This window comes from Cnephaeus nilssonii (genome assembly GCF_951640355.1).
Source record: "Cnephaeus nilssonii genome assembly, chromosome: 16".
In the NCBI taxonomy this organism is placed as follows: Eukaryota; Metazoa; Chordata; class Mammalia; order Chiroptera; family Vespertilionidae; genus Cnephaeus; species Cnephaeus nilssonii.
In genome coordinates, this window is record NC_137087.1 from 31,556,511 (window position 1) to 31,578,782 (window position 22,272).

Genomic DNA, 22,272 nt, shown 5'->3' on the forward strand with positions numbered 1-22,272 from the left:
GGTTATGAATCTATTAAAAGATAAGGGACTGGTTTAAGCCCCATGAAAAAGCCAGATTAAAGAAAACAACTACATTTCAGCATGTTGAGAGAGAGGTAACTAAATGTTACTTACTCAGATAACTAGAGTGGATGACATTACTAGAATGAAGAAAAATGACATAAACCTGTAGAAGAGGTCATATGCGCAGTAAATATCAAACAAAGCAGGGGAGGGAAATTAGGAAGAAAGGGTGTCATCAAACCTCAGAATGAGATTCAAAAGTTAGAGTCATCAAAACCAGGAAAGAAGGAAATTCACTGATGATGTGGCATAATGTCAAGGCTATAAGATGATGTAAGGAGCTAAATAAGAAATATTTTTCTTTTGTTGCAATGATTTGCTGTAGCTCTTACTTAAGAAAAATTCATCTCTGTGCTGTTGAGCCAGCATGTGTATTGGGTATTTCCAGAGAGAATAACTGGTAAAGAAATGTGAGGTAGAAAATTTGATTTCAAGTATTATTTCAAAATATAAGCTCAAACCTATAAATGTATAATGAAATAATAAGAAGGAAAGAATCTACACTAATAAAAGAGAAACATGCAAATTACCGTCACTCCCCTATGCCCAACAGCCAATCAGAGTGAGTATGCAAATTAACCTGAAAACATGGTGGCAGCCCACCCCACCACCACCACTCTAGGCCTGTAGGGGTCAGAGAAGTCGGCGCCAGTGCCTAAGGCTGGCTACAGCCTGCTAGATGGAGAAGCTGCCCACCCCTCAGTCCCGGGCACCAGTACCTGTAACTGTCTGTGGCCCAGCAGATGGAGAAACCGCCCACCCCGCGGTCACGGGCGCCAGCACTTTTGGCTGCAGCCCAGGCAAAGCCACCTGCCCACTATCCCCTGCGGCTGGCCTGGACACCTATGGCTGACCAGAGGGAGGGAAGTCCGGATCCCGGGTGCCTGTGGTTGGCTGGAGGAGGGAATCCTGGGTCCTGGATGTGGGGCTGAGGCAGAGGTGGTTAGGGGCAATCAAGCCAGCAGGGGAGCAGTTAGGGACAATCAGGCTGGCAGGCAGAAGAAGTTAGGGGCAATCAGGCAGGCAGGCGAGCGGTTAGGAGCCAGCAGTTCTGGATTGTGAGAGGGATGTCCGATTGCCGGTTATCCCCTGAGGGGTCCCAGATTGGAGAGGGTGCAGGCCGGGCTGAGGGACACCCTTCCCGCCCTTCCCCTCCGTGGATGAATTTTGTGCACTGGGCCACTAGTCTTCCATGAAAGCAATGACTATTTCTAGAATACATTTTTTGATTTGGGAATATTACATTGATAATTTTTACTCCTGATAATTTACTTACTATTAGGTATGAGTTTTGTTTAAATCCATCAGGCATATTATTTCTCTCTTTTCTACATTTATAATGTAAGCTAATTTTTTTTCTCTTCCTGTATATCTTGTACTTGTGATTTAAGTACTGTCAGACAAAGCTGAGTGAGTGACTGAAAGCCAGTTAGTTTACAGGTAGCATGAGTTGCTAAAGCATCTTTAACATGTTAAATGGGATTTGAATGCATAAAGAAGGAGAAACAAATGCTGTAAGGAAGCAAAAATGCAGAAAGAGATGAGGTTTTAGATTCCTAAATTCCAATCACACTTTTCTTCCATGCAGTGTATTATTCTGTTACTAGTCATCTGTGTATTATAGTGCCAGTTATTTTTCATGGGTTTCTGTATTACCTCTCCATCACAATAATAATCTAGTAGAGAACAAGGACTGCCATATTCATCTTTGCTTAGAAAGCAACCATAGTGATAATTGAGAGCTGGGATTTTAAGTAAGATTTCCTGGGTGCATATAGCATGCCTCCATCAGTTTTTAGCCTTGATATTTAAGGCAAGTTTTTATCCTAATAATGTTTTAGTTTCTTTATCTGTAAAAATTGATAATAGGTCTTCCACCATAGTGTTACTTCAACAGTTTATAATATGGTAAGAGCCACAGAAATATTATTTATTATCATACCTAGCATATTGTCAGTTTCAGAGAACAGAATGAAGATCAGTTATTGAAACCATTGGAATTTTGTAATGTAATTATTCATTAAAGAACAAAAAAGAAGGGCAATGAGTCATTATAGGAAACAATAGAATGTCATAGTTAAGATCACTTTTTTGAAATATAAGGCCTTCAACAAAACCCCATGATGCTTAACTTCTCTAAACTTTATTTTCTTTAACTGTAAACTAGAAGCCCAGTGCACAAAATTCGTGCACGGCGGGGGGTTGTCCCTCAGCCCAGCCTGTACCCTCTCCAATCTGGGACTCCTGGAGGGATGTCCGACTGCCCGTTTAGGCCCGATCCTGGTGGGATCGGGCCTAAACGGGCAGTCGGACATCCCTCTCACAATCCAGGACTGCTGGCTCCCAACTGCTCTCCTGCCTGCCTTCCTGACTGCCCCTAACCGCTTCTGCCTGCCAGCCTGATCACCCCCTAACCACTCTGCTGCCAGCCTGGTTGATGCTTAACTGCTCCCCTGCCAGCCTGTTTGCCCCCAACTTCCCTCCTCTGCCAGCCTTGTCACCCCTAACTGCCCTCTCCTGCAGGGTTGATCACCTCCAACTGCCCTCCCTTGTAAGCCTGGTCCCTCTCAACTGCCCTCCCTTGCAGGCCTGGTCCCTCACAACTGCCCTCCCTTGCAGGCCAGGTGCCTCCCAACTGCCCTCTCCTGCTGGCCATCTTGTAGTGGCCATCTTGTGTCCACATGGGGGCAGGATCTTTGACCACATGGGGGCAGCTATATTGTGTGTTGCAGTGATGATCAATCTGTATATTACTCTTTTATTAGATAGGATAGAGGCCTGGTGCACGGGTGGGGGCCAGCTGGTTTGCCCTGAAGGGTGTCACAGATAAGGGTGGGGGTTCCCTTGGGGTGTGGGGCGGCCTGAGCGAGGGGCCTGTGGTGGTTTGCAGGCCGGCCACGCCTCCTGGCAACCCAAGGGGAGGCCCTGGTATCTGGAATTTATTTTCCTTCTACAGTTGAAACTTTGTAGCCTGGGGCGGCAGCCATTTCTGTGGCAGTTAATTCACCTTCTACAATTGAAACTTTGTAGCCTTAAGCGGTTGAGCCCGGCCAGGGTGTGCGGAAAACTTTGCTTCCCCTGTTGCCGCCGGCAACCCTGGCCTGCTCTCTCAAGGTCCATTCTGCCGCCATTTGTTTGAATTTGTTTACCTTCTATAATTGAAACTTTGTAGCTTGAGTGGAGGCTTAGGCCTGCAATGGCTATGGAAAGCTTGGCTTCCTCTGTTACCTGGGAAACCTTGCTCTCTGTGGCTGTAGCCATCTTGGATTGGGGTTAATTTGCATACTCGCCCTGATTGGCTGGTGGGCGTGGCTTGGCATGTGGGCGTGGCCTATGCAGTGGAGTGATGGTTAATTTGCATATTACCATTTTATTAGAGAGGATGGTGGAAATATTTGTAATGTTGCATACCTGTGAGTGGTTAGTATGTGTGTTCATATGTGTGTGTGTTCAGCTTATCACAGTGTCTGGCACAGTGTAAACATACATGCAGCACATATTAGCTAGGATTAACATTACTGAGATAATGATTTTTCAAAACCAGGATTATTGAATTATAGTTTTATCATCATTTAGAGGACCAAACAGTTTATCTAATTGTGTGTCAAGTGCAATAGTATTTTCAATATATTTATAATAGTCTCAAAGACATATTCAATAGATTGAAATAAAAATATATGAAAAAATAGCTGTTTGAATGTCTATGTATACAAACAGCTATTTAATTATTATCACATAAGCATGTAAGACAAATATCTCAGATACTGAATGCACCATCTACACTAATAAAAGAGAAAGATGCAAATTGACCGTACCTTCGTGACACCCACCAGCCAATCAGGAGTGAGTATGCAAATTAACCCAACAAAGATGCCAGGTCAATTTGCATACACAGGCGCTGAGCGGCCAGGGGTGGGACACTTGCGTCATCGCCATTGCGACGACAAAGGTGTTCCACACCGCCCCAGCCGCTCCGGGCCTCTGGGCAGCGTGGGAAGGTGGAAAGGCAGCTCCAGGCTGGAGCAAAGGTGGTGCCAGCAGCCAGGGGAAGGAAGGCCCATTCTTGCACGAATCTTCGTGCATCGGGCCTCTAGTTAAGTTATAAAACACTTACAGTGAAAAAATATCATCCTTCATAGAGAAAACACATACCATATAAGGCATATAGAAATTTTTTTATTTATTTAAATTATTTATTGTTTAAAGTATTACATAAGTCTTTTTCACCCATTGACCTCTCCCCGACTGCCTCTGCCCCCCGGGACGTGCCCTCCTCCACCCATCTGTGTCCATTAGTTATGCTCATATGCATGCATACAAGTCCTTTGGTTGATCTCTTACCCTCTCACCCCCACCTTCCCTCATAGGTTGGACAGTCTGTCCGATGCTTCTATGACTCTGGTTCTATTTTTATTCATCAGTTTATGTTGTTCATTATATTCCATAAATGAGTGGGATCATGTGATATTTATCTTTCTCTGACTGGCTTATTTCGCTTAACATAATGCTCTCCAGTTCCATCCATGCTGTTGCAAATGGTAAGAATTCCTTCATTTTTACAGCAGTGTAGTATTCCATTGTGTAGATGTACCAGTTTTCCCACTCATCTGCTGATGGGCACTTAGGCTGTTTCCAAATCTTAGCTTTGGTAAATTGTGCCCCTATGAACATAGGGATGCATATATCCTTTCTGATTTGGTGTTTCTGGTTTCTTGGGATATATTCCTAGAAGAGGAATAGCTGGGTCAAATGGAATTTCTATTTTTAATTTTTTGAGGAAAAGCCATACTGTTTGCCACAGTGGCTGCACCAGTCTGTGTTCCTACCAGCAGTGCAAGAGAGTTCCTTTTTCTCCGCATCCTTGCCAGCATTTATAGTTTGTTGATCTGTTGATGACGGCCATTCTGACAGGTGTGAGATGGTACTGCATTGTTGTTTTGATTTGCATCTCTTGGATCATTAGTGACTTTGAGAATGTTTTCATATGTCTCTTGGCCTTCCTTCTGTCTTCTTTCGAAAAGTTTCTATTTAGGTCCTTTGCCCATTTTTGATTGGATTATTTATCTTCCTTTTGTTAAGTTGTATGAGTTCCCTATAAATTTTGCAGATTAAACCCTTATTGGTGATAACATTGGCAAATATGTTCTCCGATGCAGTGGGTTTCTTATTGTTTTGTTGATGGTTCCTTTTTCTGTGCAGAAGCTTTTTATTTTGATGTAGTCCCATTTGTTTATTTTCTCCTTAGCTTCCATTGACCTAGAAGCTGTATTGTTAAAGATATTGCTACGACAAATGTCTGCTATTTTGCTGCCCATGGCTTCTTCTAAGATTTTTATGGTTTGCCTGTCTTACAGTTAACTACTTTAGCCATTTTTAGTTTATTTTTGTGTATGGTGTAAGTTGGTGGTCCAGTTTCATTTTTTGTATGTATCTGTCCAATTTTCCCAACACCATTTATTGAAGAGACTGTCTTGACTCCATTGTATGCTCTTGCCTCCTTTGTGAAATATTAATTGAGTATAATGGCTTGGGCTGATTTCTGGGTTCTCTGTTCTGTTCCATTTGTCTATATGTATGTTCTGTGCCGGCACCAGGCAGTTTTGAAAATAGTGGATTTGTAGTATAGCTTGATATCTGGTATTGTTATCCCTCCAACTTTGTACTTCTGTCTCAAGATTGCTATAGCTATTTGGGGTCTTTTTTTATTCCAGATGAATTTTTGGAGAGTTTGTTCTAGGTCTTAAAGTAGGCCATTGGTGTTTTGATGGGGATTGCATTGAATCTATAGATTGCTTTGGTAGTATGGACATTTTAATGATTTTGATTCTACCCATCCATGAACACAATATATTCTTCCATTTGTTTATGTCTTCCTCTATCTCTTTTTTTCAGCGTTTTGTAATTTTATAAGTACAGGACCTTTACCTCCTTGGTTAAATGAATTCCTAGGTATCTTAATTTTTTTGTTACAGTGGTAAATGGGATGTTTTTTTTTTTTGTTTTTGTTTTTTTTTTAGTTTCTCTTTCTGTGAATTCCTTATCGGTGTATTAAAAAGCTGTAGATTTCTGGGTGTTAATTTTGTATCTTGCTACATTGCCCAATTCATTTATTAATTCTAGTAGTTTTTTGATGGAGTCTGTAAGGGTTTTCTATGTAAAATATCATGTCATCTGCGAATAATGACAATTTTACTTCTTTTCCAATTTGGATGCCTTTTATTTCTTCTTCTTGTATGATGGCTATGGCTAGCACTTCCAGTACTATGTCGAACAGGAGTGGTGAAAGTGGGCATCCCTATTTTGTTCCTGTTCTTAAGGGAAATGGTTTTAGTTTTTGCCCATTGAATACAATGCTAGCTGTAGGTTGGTCATATAAGGCTTTTATTATGTTGAGGTATGATCCCTTTATTCCCACTTTGCTGAGAGTTATTATTAGGAAAGGGTGCGGATTTTGTTAAAGGCCTTTTCTGCATCAATTGATGTGATTATCTGATTTTTGTCTCTAAATTTGTTTATGTGATGTATCAAATTTATTGATTTCCAGATATTGTACCATCCTTGCATCCCTGGAATAAATCCCACTTGGTCATGGTATATGATCTCTCTAATGTAATGCTGGATCTGATTTGCTAGTTTTTGTTGAGGATTTTAGCATCTATGTTCATCAGGGATATTGGCCTGTAATTCTCTTTGTGGTGTCTTTATCTGGTTTTGGAATAGGCTAATGCTGGCTTTATAGAAAAAAGTTTGGAAGTGTGCCTTCCTCTTGGATTTTTTGGAATAGTCTGAGAAGGATAGGTTTTATTTCTTCTTTGAATGTTTGGTAAAATTCCCCTGTGAAGCCTCTGGCCACTGGCTTTTGTTTGCTGGAAGTTTTTTGATGACTTATTCCATTTCTTCCTTAGTTACTGGCCTGTTGAGATTTTTTTATTCTTCTTGGTTGAGTTATGGAAGGTTGTATTTTTCTAGGAATATGTCCATTTCCTCGAGGTTTTCTACTTTGTTGGAATAGAGTTGTTCATAGTATTTTTTAACAATCCTTTGTATTTATGTGGGTTCTGTTGTTATCTCACCTCTTTCATTTCTGATCTTGTTTATTTGGGTCCTCTCTCTTTATTTCTTGGTGAGCCCAGCTAGTGGTTCATCATCTTGTTTATCCTTTCAAAGAACCAGCTCTTGGTTTCATTGATATTTTGTTTTTTTTTTTGGGTCTCTATGTTATTTATTTATGCTCTGATCTTTATTATCTCCTTCCTTCTCCTCACTCTGGGCTTTTCTTGTTGCTCTCTTTCTAATTCTTTAAGTTGTAGAGTTAGATGATTTATTACCAGTTTTCCTTGTTTTTTGAGGTAGGCATGTAATCCTATGAACTCCCCTCTCAGGACTGCTTTCACTGTGTCCCATTGGTTTTGGATTGTTGTGTTTTCATTGTCATTCATTTCCAGGATGTTTTTAATTTCTTTGATCTCTTTGGTAACCCAATCATTGTTTAATGACATGCTTCCAGCCTCCAAGTCTTTGACTTTTTTTGATTGTTTTTAGTGTAGTTTATTTCTAATATTATGCCATTGTGGTCTGAGAAGATGTTTGACATGATTTCAATCTTCTTGAATTTGAAGAGACTTTGCCTGTCACCTAATATGTGGTCTATTTTTTAAAATATCCCATGTGTACTTGAGAAGAATTTATATTCTGTAGCTTTGGGGTGTAATGTTCTGAAGATGTCAATTAGGTCCATCTGATCTAGTGAGTCATTTAGGATTGTTTTTTATTTGCTGATTTTTTTTATTTTTATTTTTTTTGTCTAGAGGATTTATCCAATGATGTCAGTGGGGTCCATATATGTTTACCAGAGTTATATCCTCTTGTTGTATCAATCACTTTAGTATTATGAAGTGGCCTTTTATCTCTTGTTATGGCCTTCACGTTGCAGTATATACTAATTTTGTAAGTATTGCTATCCCAGCCTTTTTTTTTTTTTTTTTTCATTTCCATTTGCCTGAAATATATTTTTCCATCCCTTCACTTTCAGTCTGTGTGAGTCTCTTGTTCTGAGGTGGGTTTCTTGTTGACAGCATATATATGGGTCATGTTTTCTTATCCATTCAGCCACTTGATGTCTTTTGATTGGAGCATTTAATCCATTTACATTTAAATTTATTATTGATAGGTCCTTGTTTGTAGCCATTTATATTTTGGTGACTGTGTCCATTCTTCTTTTTTTTTTTCTCTTCTTTTTACTACAGTCCCTTTAGTGTTTCTTGCATTGCTGGCTTGGTAGTGATAAACTCCCTTAGCCCTTTTTTGTCTGTGACGCTCCTGATTTCCCCTTCAATTTTGAATGATAGCCTTGCTGGATAGAGTATTCTGGGATTCAATCCCTTGCTTTGCATTACTTTGTACACTTCCTTCCATTCCCTTCTGGCCTGATGTGTTTCTGTTGAGAAATCATTTGATAATCTGATTGGGGATCCTTTTGTAGGTAACTCTGTCTCTCTCTTGCAACCTTTAAGATCATATCTTTGTTATTAATGTTTGCCATTGTAATTACCATGTGTCTTGGGGTGAGTTTTTTGGGTTTGTCTTGTTTGTGACTCTCTGTGCTTAGGTGACTTTTTTTCTCCCCCATATCAGGGAAGTTTTCTGTCATTATTTCTTCAAATAGATTCTCCAATCCTTGCTGCTCTTCTTGTCCTTCTGGCACCACTATTATACGTATGTTACCTCGTTTCACATTGTCCCAAAGCTCCCTTAGGTTCTCCTCTTGCTTTCTAATTTTTTTCTCCAATTGCTGTTCAGATTGGGCTTGTTTCTCTGCCCTATCTTCTAGCTCAGTAATTCAGTCCTCTGCTTCTCTTAGTATGCTGTTGAAGCCTTCCATCATGTTCTTTATTATAGCTATATCACTTTTGATTTTTCTTGGTTCTTACAGTGGTTGTTGATTTTCTAGTCCATCTGGTTTATGAACTGTATGACAATTACTCTGAATTATTTTTCTGGCATATGGCATGCCTCCGTTTTATTTAGTTCCTTTGGGGGATGGGGTGTGATTTCTACTTTTCTTTCCTTTGGGGGTTGCTTTTTTGTCTCCTCATTTTCACTGTTGCTGAAGGGTACAGGCGCCCAGTTGTGCGGGGCTTGAGCTAGGGCGGTGGGCTTGGCCAGAGCATTGCACACACCAACAGTCAGGGGCAAGCTCAGGTGCACAGTAGATGTGCCCTCCGGGGTCTGGGTGGGGGTCGCGTGAACTGACAGTCAGGGGCCAGGTTGGGATGTATGGAACCTGTGCTGCCATGGCGGGTAGCTGGGACGGGAACACACCCCGGGACTCACAGTATCTTGAGGCTGGTATGGGTGGAATAGGTGTCCATGAGTCTGTGGCTGTGGTAGCAGGTCTTTGTCTAGCATGGCTTAGGGTCTCAGTTTTTGTCTGAGGTCAGGGTGGGTGGTGGTGAGGTTGGGCTCCTAATCACAGAAGCTCTGCCCTTCAAGATGTCATGGTTTCTGTGCTAGCGCCAGCCACTCGGGTGTGCCTGCAGTGGTAGTGGGGGCTCCCCATCCGAGAGAGCCTGGTCCTACAGCTCCTGAAACTCTTGCAGGATCTAACTGTCCTCACACAAACACACACACACACACACACACACACACACACACACACACCACCCATGTCCACACACTCCCCTTTTGCTCCCTCACTCTCTCACACTCCCTTCCTCACTGTTGTCCTGCCGGCCACCATCTTAATTCCCTATCGGAAATTTATTTTTTTTAAATTATAAATTTCTGTTGTGCCATTATTTTTTTACTTCTGTTAAAAGAATGATGGAGGATGCTGAAACTGTTAACTTGAATATAGGAAAAGTAGATCCCATTATTTACACGCATTATATAAAACACTTATTTTAAGTAAATGTTCTTCTTTTCACTGTATACTATATCAAAAGGTATTTTAATAGTGCAAATAGCCCCAAAATGATTAGACAGATTGGCCTTTTTGTAAATTACCTATGATCTGGATCAACCACTTCTCTCAGCACTCTTTCCTCAAGGCACTCAGAGGGATACTACTCTTTCAGCTCCTGTAGATAACTCCAGGCTTAAAACCTTCAGGGAGTCCTAACTGCTATTTGCATAATACCCCAACTCCTCAGTTTCCATAAGACCCACTCTGGTAGAAAAGGATAAAATCATATTATCATATCAATAAATGCACAAAAAACCATTTGACAAGATACAATATCCAGTTATGATTAAAACACTCAATACAATGGATGTAGAAGGAAAGTACCTCAGCATAATAAAGGCCATATATGACAAACCCTCAGCTAATACTATACTCAGTGGTGAAAGACTGAAAGCTTTTTCTTGAAGATCAAGAATAAGAGAAGGGTGTCTATTCTCACCACTCTTATTCAACATAGTACTAGAAGTCCTAACCAGAGCAATCAGGCAAGAGAGAGAATAAGAGACATCCAAATTGGGAATGAAGAAATAAAATTGTCACTTTTAGCAGATAACATGATTTTTACATAGAAAACCCTAAAGACTCCACCAAAAACTCTTAGAAACAATAAACAAATAGAGTAAAGTTGCAGGATATAAAATCAATGCACGCAAAATTCTCTCTCTATACACTAATAATGAAATTTCAGAAAAAAGAAATGAAAAAAAAACACCAAAAACAGTTCCTTTTTGCCCTTGCAACAAAAATAATAAATACCTAGTAATAAATATAAGCAAAGGATGGAAAGGCTCTATAGACTGAAAACAACAAAGCATTATTAAAAGAGATTGAAAAAGAAAAAAGAAGTGGAAAGACTATTCTGTGTTCATGGATTGGCATAATCAACATAGTTAAAGCGTCCATATTACCCAAAGCATTATACAGATATACTGCAATCCCCATTAAAATCCCAATGGCATTTTAACCCTTTGCACTCGCTTGCTTTTTTCTCGATTCCTTTATTCTAATGCTAACCGTGTCGAGTCACACTCGACATCTGAGTGCAAAAGGTTAAAAAGAAATAGAATAAAAAAAACATCAGATGTGTATGGAACCAGAAAACGCCTCAAATATACAAAGCAGTTCTGAGAAAAAAAGAACAGAGCTGCACTTGTCATACTTCCTGAGTTCAAATTATACTACCGAGCAATGATAATCAAAACAGAATGGTTCTGGCGGGGGGGGGGGGGGGGGAGGCACAAGCAATGGAATGGAATCAAGAGCCCTGAAATATACCCACATGTAAGGTAGATGGGCCAATAATTATCAACCAAGGAGCCAAAAACCTACAATGGAATAAGGAAAGCCTCTTTACTAAATGGTGCTGGGAAAATGGAAAAGGCACGTGTAAAAAATGAAAGTAGACTACTGTTTGTCCCCATACACAAAATTCACTCAAAATTATTTTTATTAATGAAAAATCATAGCTCTAACCTTTCTTCTTTAATTTTAACATAATTGTATTTAGGTGTTCTAAACAAGTATAACTAGACATATGAATTTTACAGTGATGCCAAAAAGTGTTTCTGATACAGAAACTGGCTTTAAATCAAAATTCAATAAAAGTAAATGAGCATGTTGTATTATAGTTTCACATAGATGGAGTGTTTCCAAATTCTTTATTCTGCTCTTTTTGACTAGTGTTTACTGTGAGTGAATATTGATTATCTCCAACATTGATAGATGGTGCTCAAGATTTTCTGACCTAATGGGTTGAGGGAAAGAGGTTTCTGTATGACATGTTAATATTACACACTACTCCAAAAAGGGCAGTACAGCCAAGTTGAAGGTAATTTTCCTCTCACAAAGCAGCAAGTAAATTGTGCCCAAATAATCCAAGGCAAACTTTATTTTTTAAAAGTATATTGAGGTTATAAAAAGAAAGAATGTTTTCAGCAGATGGATAGTGAAATCAATCTATGCAGACTTATTGTATGTCTCTTTCCTTATCTGTATTTTAATTCATGTAATGCAATAAAAATATACGTGCGTATATATGTACATTGAGCTTACAGGGTAGGGCAAAAGTATCTTTACAGTTTGTATGGAAAATTATACAATAAGAATAAACTGTTTCATGTACACACACACATACATACACACACAAATATATATGGAAAGGGATGGGATATAAGACATCATTTATAAAATGCAGAGTTGATTTTATTTGCTTTCACCAAGAAAAATGACTAGTGAAAAAAGCAAGCAATACCTTAATATGCAGATCAGGAAATCCCTGATATCGAGATTAATTATATGCTGTAATGCGATTCCTTTGAGTCCATATTTGAAATTCCCCCATTTCAATATTAGAAACATTGAAAATTTTATCCCAGTTGGGAAGGTAATAAAGAAGAAGTAACCCCCAAAATAGCACACTCTATTGTGAAGCATTGAGTCAGCTTCCCAGGCATTTAATAACCATTCAAAGGGAGGAATCACTCCTTTGAACCCAAGTGAGTACACATATGTGATTCATATTTTTTTCTTCTAGGCTACTGTAAATGCATTTTTCTAGTATAATCTCTGTCTCTTATAAATAGTACTAGGGGCCCAGTGTACGAATTTGTGCATCTTTTTTTATAATTTAATAAATCTTTATTGTTCAGATTATTACAATTGTTCCTCTTCCCCCCCCATATCTCCCCTCCACCCAGTTCCCACCCCACCCTCTGCCCTTACCTCCCCTCCACTGTCCTCATCAATAGGTGTACGATTTTTGTCCAGTCTCTTCCCATACCCCCCACACCCCTTCCCTCCTGAGAATTGTCAGTCCACTCCCTTTCTATGCCCCTGATTCTATTATATTCACCAGTTTATTCTGTTCATCAGATTTTTAATTCACTTGATTTTTAGATTAACTTGTTGATAGATGTGTATTTGTTGTTCATAATTTTTATCTTTACCTTTTTCTTCTTCTTCCTCTTCTTAAAGAGTACCTTTCAGCATTTCATATAATACTGGTTTGGTGTTGATGAACTCCTTTAGCTTTTTCTTATCTGTGAAGCTCTTTATCTGCCCTTCAATTCTGAATGATAGCTTTGCTGGGTAGAGTAATCTTGGTTGTAGGTTCTTGCTATTCATCACTTTGAATATTTCTTGCAACTCCCATCTGGCCTGCATAGTTTCTGTTGAGAAATCAGCTGACAATCGTATGGGTGCTCCCTTGTAGGTAAGTAACTGTTTTTCTCTTGCTGATTTTAATATTCTCTCTTTGTCTTTTGCTCTTGGCATTTTAATTATGATGTGTCTTGGTGTGGGCCTCTTTGGATTCCTTTTGTTTGGGGTTCTCTGAGCTTCCTTGATTTGTAAGTCTATTTCTTTCACCAGATGGGGGAAGTTTTCAGTCATTATTTCTTCAAATAGGTTTTCAGTATCTTGCTCTCTCTCTTCTTCTGGCACCCCCATAATTCTGATGTCGGTATGCTTGAAGTTGTCCCAGAGGCTCCTTACACTATCTTCAAATTTTTGGATTTCTTTTTCTTTTTGCTTTTCTGGTTGAGTGTTTTTTGCTTCTTTGTATTTCAAATCTTTGACTTGATTCTTGTGTTCCTCTAGTCTGCTGTTAGGTCTCTGTATAATATTTTTTATTTCAGTCAGTGTATGTTTCATTTCTAGTTGGTCCTTTTTCATATCCTCGAGGGTCTCGCTAAATTTATCGGCCTTTTCTAGGAAATTCTTGAAAAGCCTTATAACCGTGCTTTTGAACTCTATATCCAGTCATTTGCTTTCCTCCACTTCTTTTGTTTGTGATCTGTTTCTTTGTCTCCGCATTTTCGCTGCTTCCCTGAGTTGATAGTGTAGCTTTGTGTGCTATGTGTCCTATATGGCCCAGTGGCTCAACCTCCACAGTTACCTGAGGTGCACACTCTTGGTGCACCCCTTTGTGGACTGTGTGTACAGCCTTGTTGTAGTTAAGTCTTGATTGTTGTTGGTATCACTGGGAGGAATTGACCTCCAGGCCAATTGGCTGTAAGGGTCAGCTGTGTCTTTGCCGGGAGAACTTCTGTGCTGGAGACAGCCTTATGAGACAAGACTTTGAAAATTGCAAAAGCCTCTGTGCACAGCTTGGATTGGGCGGAGTCTCAGGGCTGAGCAGACAGCTTTGGCTTCCCCTCAGCCCTGCCCTATGAGGCCGCTGGGTCTCAGTGTCCCTCGGTAATTGCTACAAGCACCTCTGAGAGAAAGCCGCCCTCGAGTTTCGCCCACTGCCAGACAGTTCAGTTTCTCTCCCAATGAATCTGGATTCCCAGATTTTCACCCGGAACTGGAATTCAGTGCAGTTGGGAGCTTCCGTCTTCCTCCCACTAGAGAAAGCGAGTGGCACACCCAGAAGTCAGTCCTCTCTGTTCGCACTCATGTGCGTGCCTCCAGACCTCTGCCTTTCGCGCCTCCCCCAATTTTCTGTGTGATCCTTTTTTTCCCCGACAGTCCAGACTCCACCCGTATGAGTCTGGGTCCCTAGGGTCTGGCCTGGAACTGGGGTTCAGTGCAGTTGGGGCTTCCTTCCCTCTCCCGCCAGAGAAAGCCAGCCAGACACTCAGCCGCCCGTCCTCTCCGCACGCGTGTCTCCATACCTCAGCCTTTTGCAGCTCCCCTGAGTCTCCATGTGCACCTCTCTTTCCTTCTAGTTGTAGAATTTCCACTCAGCCAGCTTTCCTGTGGTTCTGGATGATGTCCTCTCTGTATTTAGTTGTAGTTTTGAAATTGTTGTGTGATGCAGCAGTTTGGGTGTTCACCTATGCCGCCATCTTGGTTTCTCCAAATTTGTGCATCTTGAAAGGAATGGTGGGCCACAAGGCTCTGGTGGGCATAGGGGCGGTTCTTCATCCAATCTCCACAATCCCGCTTGGCCCCTCCTGCCAATAGCCCTACTCCCGCCACCCTCGCTCCCATGTGCTGATGGCACTGGCCCCACTCGCACCCAATGACGGTGCAGAGCCGTCATTGGGGCCAGTGCCAGGCACTGGCAGCAGGTGCGTGTGGTGCCTGCCAGTCCCAATCACCCCACAGGAGTAGGTGGAGGTGGAGAAGCCCTGAGGGCGATCAGACCGGCAGCCGCCATTCTCTCCCACTGATGGCACTGAGTGAGGCACTGGCAGTGAGTGCGAGTGGCGGCTCCATCACTGGCAGCAGGTGCTAGCGGGGCCTACGCTGGCAGCAGGTTTGAGTGCTGGGCGGGACTGCAGGGCGCAGGAGCAAAGAATTTTCAGTAACCACCAGAGGCTCTCCCCAATGACAGTGATCTGTGCCCCGCCTTGGTCTGGTACCCCCACACACCTGCTCCACCATCTCACCACGGCTGACGCCCACCATGTTCTGCGTTCTGCCACCTACACCCGCCATGTTCTGTGCACACCCCCTGGCGGTCAGTGCACATCATAGTGACTGGTTCAGTTCAGTTGTTCTGCCCTTTGGTCTATTTGCTTATTAGGGTTTTATATATATATATATATATATATATATATATATATATATATATATATATATATATATATATATATTATAACATAGTTCAGCTGATGAGAGGCAATATACATAACTCCCCAGTGTCTTTGTCAATTAAATAGACAGAAGGAGGGTTCAAAAATTTAGTCTGGTCTTTGAAGGAATTCATATTTCATCCTACAGTGCCCAATGGGATGAGCAAGCCAATGAAAAGAGATGTTTGTTCCACGTTTCTTTCTCATTGCTCAGATAGTGAAATGAATATCCAAAGGCCATGGCAATTAAATGAAAACAATCCCTTTATCCTACTAAGAAAGCATGACAGTTGGATAAGCATTTGGATAAACATTTACAAGATATGCAGAGGGTGGTGGGAAGATGTGGAAGAGAGTATACAGGGGATAAATTGTGATCGAAGGAGACTTGACTTGGTGTGGTGAACACACAATATGGTGTACAGATAATATGTTGTGGAATTGTGCACCTGAAATCCACATAATGTTGTTAACCATTGTCACCCCAATACATTCAATATAAAGGAAAATAAAAACATTTACAGGACACATGACTATTGGATAAACATTTATTTGAAGGAAGAATATTATTTAATAAAGTTTGTTCTACTCTTCTTAACCATTTTTCTCAGAATCCCAAAAACGTTTGGCATTTTCAGTGACATGCTGTCTTGTTCAGAATATCATACTGTGATGAACAGGGGGGGAAATGCAGTATGTGTCCCATGAAAATTGTTGAGGGAAGTTGTAGTAAAAGGTGCAAATGTTTACCTGTGGCTTGAGAGCACTTTTCCTACACTTACTGGGATTCCAAGGCAGTATAAGAAATGAGTCTACATTAAAGTACTACTTATTAAGGGATTATGTGACAATAATTAGCCACTTGATCTCATCATCACTGTTGCAAGTGTACTGTAATGGTATGATTATTCCCATTGTAAAAGGAATTAAACCAAACCTGAAGAGATCAAATAACAGGGTTAAGGCATACCTCTAGTAAATAGCAGAGCAGAGATTTGAATCTAGTCCTAATACCGAACTAGGTGCTCTTTTACTTACATGATTTAGTTTCCTAATACTACATTCCTGAGGCAATAAAGTAGTGTAAAAGTATCTAAAATGATAAGGGAATGCTTGAAAAGGCAAAAAGAAAACTGTGTATTAAGATACTTGGAACATTACATTCATTAGAAATAGCAAAGCACTGCCTAGCTGTCATGGCTCAGTGGTTGAGCCAGGAGGTCAAGGTTCAATTCCTGGTCACAGCACATTCCCTGGTTGTGGGTTCAATCCCCAATGTGGGACTTAAAGGAGATAGCCGATCATTGATGTTTATATCTCCCTCTCCCTTCCTCTCTGAAATTATATAATATATATATATATATATATATATATATATATATATATATATATATACACACACACACACACACACACACACACATATATATATATATATATAAAATCTCCTACCTAATAAAAGAGTAATATGCAAATTGACCACACCTCTGCTACATCACAAGCCATGCCCACCAGCCAATCAGGAGCGAATATGCAAATAAACCCAACCAAGATGGCTGCAGTAGCAGAGAGCAGGAGGGAGGCTTGCGTTTCCCCTGCACTAGCTGGCCTTGGCCATGGTCGGAGCTGGGTGATGGGAGCCAGGCCATCGGAGCCAGCTGGGATCCCCTACAGGCGATGGGAGCCAGCTGAGGTCCCCTGTGGGCGATTGGAGCCAGCTGAGTGTCCCTGCCCAGAGCTCAAGCCTTGGCCAGAGGCTTGCAGCCTTGGCCACTGGAGCGGAGCTTGGCTATCAGAGCCAACTGTGGTCCCCTGCGGGCGATGTGAGCAAGCTGGGGGTCCCTGCCCAAGGCCCGAGCCTCTAACAGAGGCTTTTGGCCTTGGCTGAGGAGGAGCCTGGTGATCAGACCCAGCTGGGGGTCCCTGCCCAGGGCCCGAGCCTCAAACAGCGGCTTGCGGCCTTGGCCAGGGGTGGAGCAGGGCAATCAGAGCCAGATGGGGCCCCTGTGGGTGATTGGAGCCAGCTGGGGGTCAGTGCCCAGGGCCTAAGACTCGGCCAGAGGCTTGCAGCCTTGGCTGGGGGCGGAGCCTGGAGATAGGAGGAGATAGGTGTGAACTACAGAGGAAACACCTTTTCTGACTGCTCATTGCCTAAGCTCCCTGTATGCCACTGGTAATATTCTTAGTAACTTGGGTATAAGAATCCAAAAAGGTGATCTAGGGCTTTTCCACCACACTCCTGGGGAAAATAATGAAGGTCTGCTGCTGGAGGGCTAACAAATGTCATAACATGCCCTAGGTGGTTTGGCTCAGTGGATAATGCCTAGGTTTGTCAACTACAGGGTCCAGGTTAGATTCTGATCAAGGGCATGTACCTAAGTTGCAGGCTCCTCCCTGGCTGTGGCCCAGGTCAGGGCTCATGCAGGAGGCAACCAATCAAAGTATTCCTCTCACTTTGATGTTTCTCTCTGTCTTTCCCTTTCTCTTTCACATTCTCTAAAAGTCAATGAAAACATATACTCAGGTGAGGATAAAAAAAAAAAAAGAAAGAAAGAAATGTCATATCCTATGAAAATAGATACATCTTGAAAATGTCTAAAGAAAGTTGTCATTTTTTCATGGTGAAGGGACTGGAGTCCGTGTTGATGAAAACACCTTGGTAGCTGCGGTGACTGGCAGTGGCTCCAGCAGCGGGGTGATGGGGCTGGTGCCTTTCCCTGATCAGCCCGGTTCTCTCCCACAAAGGGAGGCCAAACTGCAGCTTAGGCCCGATCCCTGTGGGGCGTGGGCCTAAGCCGTCAGTAGGACATCCCCTGAGGGCTCCCAGTATGTGAGAGGGGGCAGGCTGAGCTGAGGAGACCCCCCGACCCAGTGCACGAATTTTGTGCACCAGGCCCCTAGTGTGTGTGTGTGTGTGTGTGTGTGTGTGTGTGTGTGTGTGTATGTATATGTGTGTGTATGTGTGTGTGTATATATATATATGTGTGTGTGTGTGTATATATATGTGTGTGTATATATATATGTATATATGTATATATATATATATATATATATATATATATATATATATATACATACACACACACACACACACAATATATATATTGCAAAAACACTAATTGATTTAGGGAGGTAAGTGGTGTCTACATAAATATTTGTAATTATACCTATACCTGGGAAAGTACTAATAGAAAAGTGGATAAAATGTGAGATTGGGCATGCAACATTGTTTTTACCTATAACTAACAGGATATGTCACAAAATTAAAAACAGTCTTAAGCCTGGCTGGAATGGCTCAGTGTTTGAGCATCGACCTATGAATCGTTCTCATTAATAGAAGATACATTATTTTTCTCCTAAATTTTTTTATCAAATCATATCAAATCTTATGGTTTAGGCACTGAACAAGTTTCAAGCATTTTATCGTTCTCATTAATAGAAGATACATTATTTTTCTCTTAAATTTTTTTAAACCAGAAGGTCATGGTTCGATTCCAGGTCAGGGCACATACCTGGGTTGTGGGCTCAATTCCCAGGTTGGGTGTGCAGGAGGCAGTCAATCAATGATTCTCTTTCTTCATTGATGTTTCTATCTCTCTCTCCCTCTCCCTTCTTCTCTGAAATCAATGATTAAAAAAAAAAAAACAGTCTTAAGTTATAATAAAGACATAATGTTCAGTAGTGAATGAAAAATTACAATCTCTGATCTCTGAAATGTTCAACACAAGACTGGATCAAAACAACAACAACAAAACTCAGTATGTCTACCTGTCAATTACTATGAATTTGGCTGAAAATATGAAACTTATTCCATTAAAAACTATCTTTTTTCTGAAGAAAGGGATATTGTACAAGACACCTGTCTAAATCAGTTTATTAAATGTAACTGATTGCATCTGATTTGCACTTCTATTAATGTCAAAAATAATGAGGCAATTTAGTTTGATTTTGTTAAGTGGGTCAACTATCTTATAAAGAGTAATTCCTATTATCTACCATATCAAATCTTATGGTTTAGGCACTGAACCAGTTTCAAGCATTTTATCGTTCTCATTAATAGAAGATACATTATTTTTCTCTTAAATTTTCTGAACATTTACCTAAATATGCAGGTATTTTCTACCATCTAAATCAGAGATACCTTGTTCATCTCATGGCACACATACACTGATTACTAAAATTCTGCAGCACATCAAAAATATGTATTTTTTGCCGATCCAACAAAAATAGGTATAATTTTTTGTCACTCACACCGGACGGCTATTGTTGTGTTGGGTGTTGTCATTTTTTATTTGACACTCTCAGGGAAAAGAGGTCAGTGCCCCAGGTATTACATGTTTTAAAAATTATTGTGGCACATGGGTTGAAAATCGCTGATCTATACTAATATTTTATTGGCTTGCAGATGATATCCTACGCATCTGTACATGACATATTAACAAAGCTTTAGGCCAATTATTAAATTATTAAAATTAATATTTCTCTTGTAATTCATCTTCACTTCTGCTTAAATGTAACTGGAAATTAATTTCTAAAGGTTTTAGGTGACACTTATTCGATAGCTCTTGTCTCTTGTACTTCCTATATGCCAGGTACTGTGCAAACTGCTTTACATATTTCTTTACTGAATTAAAACTTGCATATGATAAAATGATCACCCTTTTTTAACGGTTTGCTGCAGTTTTATGTGTATACTCCTGGATAAATTCTTGTGTATGCATCAATCCCCATAAATACCACTCACATCAAGATACTAAAATTCCTGTGACCCCAGAAATTTTCTTTGTAACTTCAGTGCTATTATACTACTCCAACGTGTAACACTATTTTGACTATTATCAACATAGATTAGTTTTGTCTGTTCTTGAGTTTCAAACAAAGGTGTTGAGGAATTGTGCACTACTTGTAACTGTTTTCTTTTGCTCCACATAAAGGCTATGAGATCCGTTCATGTGTATATCAGAAGGTCCTTCACTCCATTAATGTTTACATAGAATTAATAAATTGTAGAACTGAGATTTGAATATAGGTTTATGTAAAACAAAGTTCTTAAACATTAACTTATAGAGCTTCTACTTACCTCAAAGCAAAACCAGAATCTGGAGAGCAGAAATACCATCACTAGAATCCCACTGAACACACCATAACGGGGTTGTACTAACTGACCTCAATTCAGTTACAAATACATCCATCTATTTTATTATTTCTTTATAGCAAAAAAATGGTCATGGTCTATGCTATTTAAATAGTAAATTGTGTAAAAAAGGAGAGGATGTTTTTTATTGGCAAAATTGCTAAGCAATACATTTATAATAATAAAAGTGTAATATGCTAATTAGACCAGATGTCCTTCAGGACTACCTTCTGGACGAAGCTGGGGCTATGAGGGCCCAGGCAGCCTCCAAGGCTGTGAGGGCCAAGCCCCTTGCAAGAATTTTGTGCATCGGGCCTCTAGTTTTAAAATATATTTACATGCATGTGATTATAAATAACAAAATTTCTTAATATGAATTCCAAGAAACCAAAAATTTCTCTTGTCATGTTTTAGGATGAAACAATAAAAGTACTGCCTTGCTCAATGTAGGCAAATAACTGTAAATTTGAAAAGCAGAGGATAAATTATTTCTTTTACAACTAACCAGCTAATCTGTAGCATCTGTACTATCTAGTGAGATGGATAGGATTGGTGTTCCACTGTTGCTCTTCCATACTCATACACATTCCTTCATATCCAGCACTAGAGATTCCCATAATAACATTAATTTTATAGGTAATTCTTTAATGATCACTTTATTGGCAAGCAATAAAGTGCTATAAATTATAAAAGGCATATCTAAACTTCAACTATAACCAGGAAAAGCACATGAATGAATAATGGAATTATGACCATGCTCATAAAACCACTCATCCACCATGTGACATGGCCAATAAAGTTGGAAGCAACAGTTTGTTCGATTAGTGGTATCCATTCAATATTCAGACCATAATAATCACTTGAGAGGAGATAAAATAGCCTATGCAGCAATAAAATGAAAGGTTTCTTTGTTGTAAACAAACAGTTTTCTTCTTGTTGAAATTGTTGATTATGATGAAATGTTCATCATATATCCATGTAACTCTAAGATATTGGCCAATGTAAAGTTTCTTCAGAAAGCAAATGATTGAATGTGTTAATAATCCAATAATATTAGAGAAATAGCGATGTTGAAATAATGAGAAATTAGAACAAATAAATCCACATGGAGGACATGTCCATTAATTTGGGAGAGAGAGAGAGAGAGAGAGAAGGAAGGGGAGGGGAGGGGAGGGTAGGGGAGGAGAGGAGAGGAGAGGAGAGGAGAGGAGAGGAGAAACATTGATTGGCTGCCTCCCACAAGCTCCCCAACCAGTGGATTGAACAGGAAACCCAGGCATGTGCCCTAACTAGGAATTGAACCCTTGACCTTTTGGTGCAGGAGATGAACCTCCAACCAAGTGAGCCACACCTGCCAGGGCAGATTGATTGATGTATGTATGTATGTATGTATGTATGTATGTATGTATGTTAACATAAGAATGGAATAGATTGCAACAACTCCCCAGTCTTTTAAGAAAGTAGAAGTATCAGCATTAAAGGACTTTATTTTTGTTATATACAGATACCATAAAGCTTTAGAAACTTGTCTCATCGTGACTAATGTATTAGGAAAAATTATTATTTTAGATTAGCTGTGCAAAATTGGA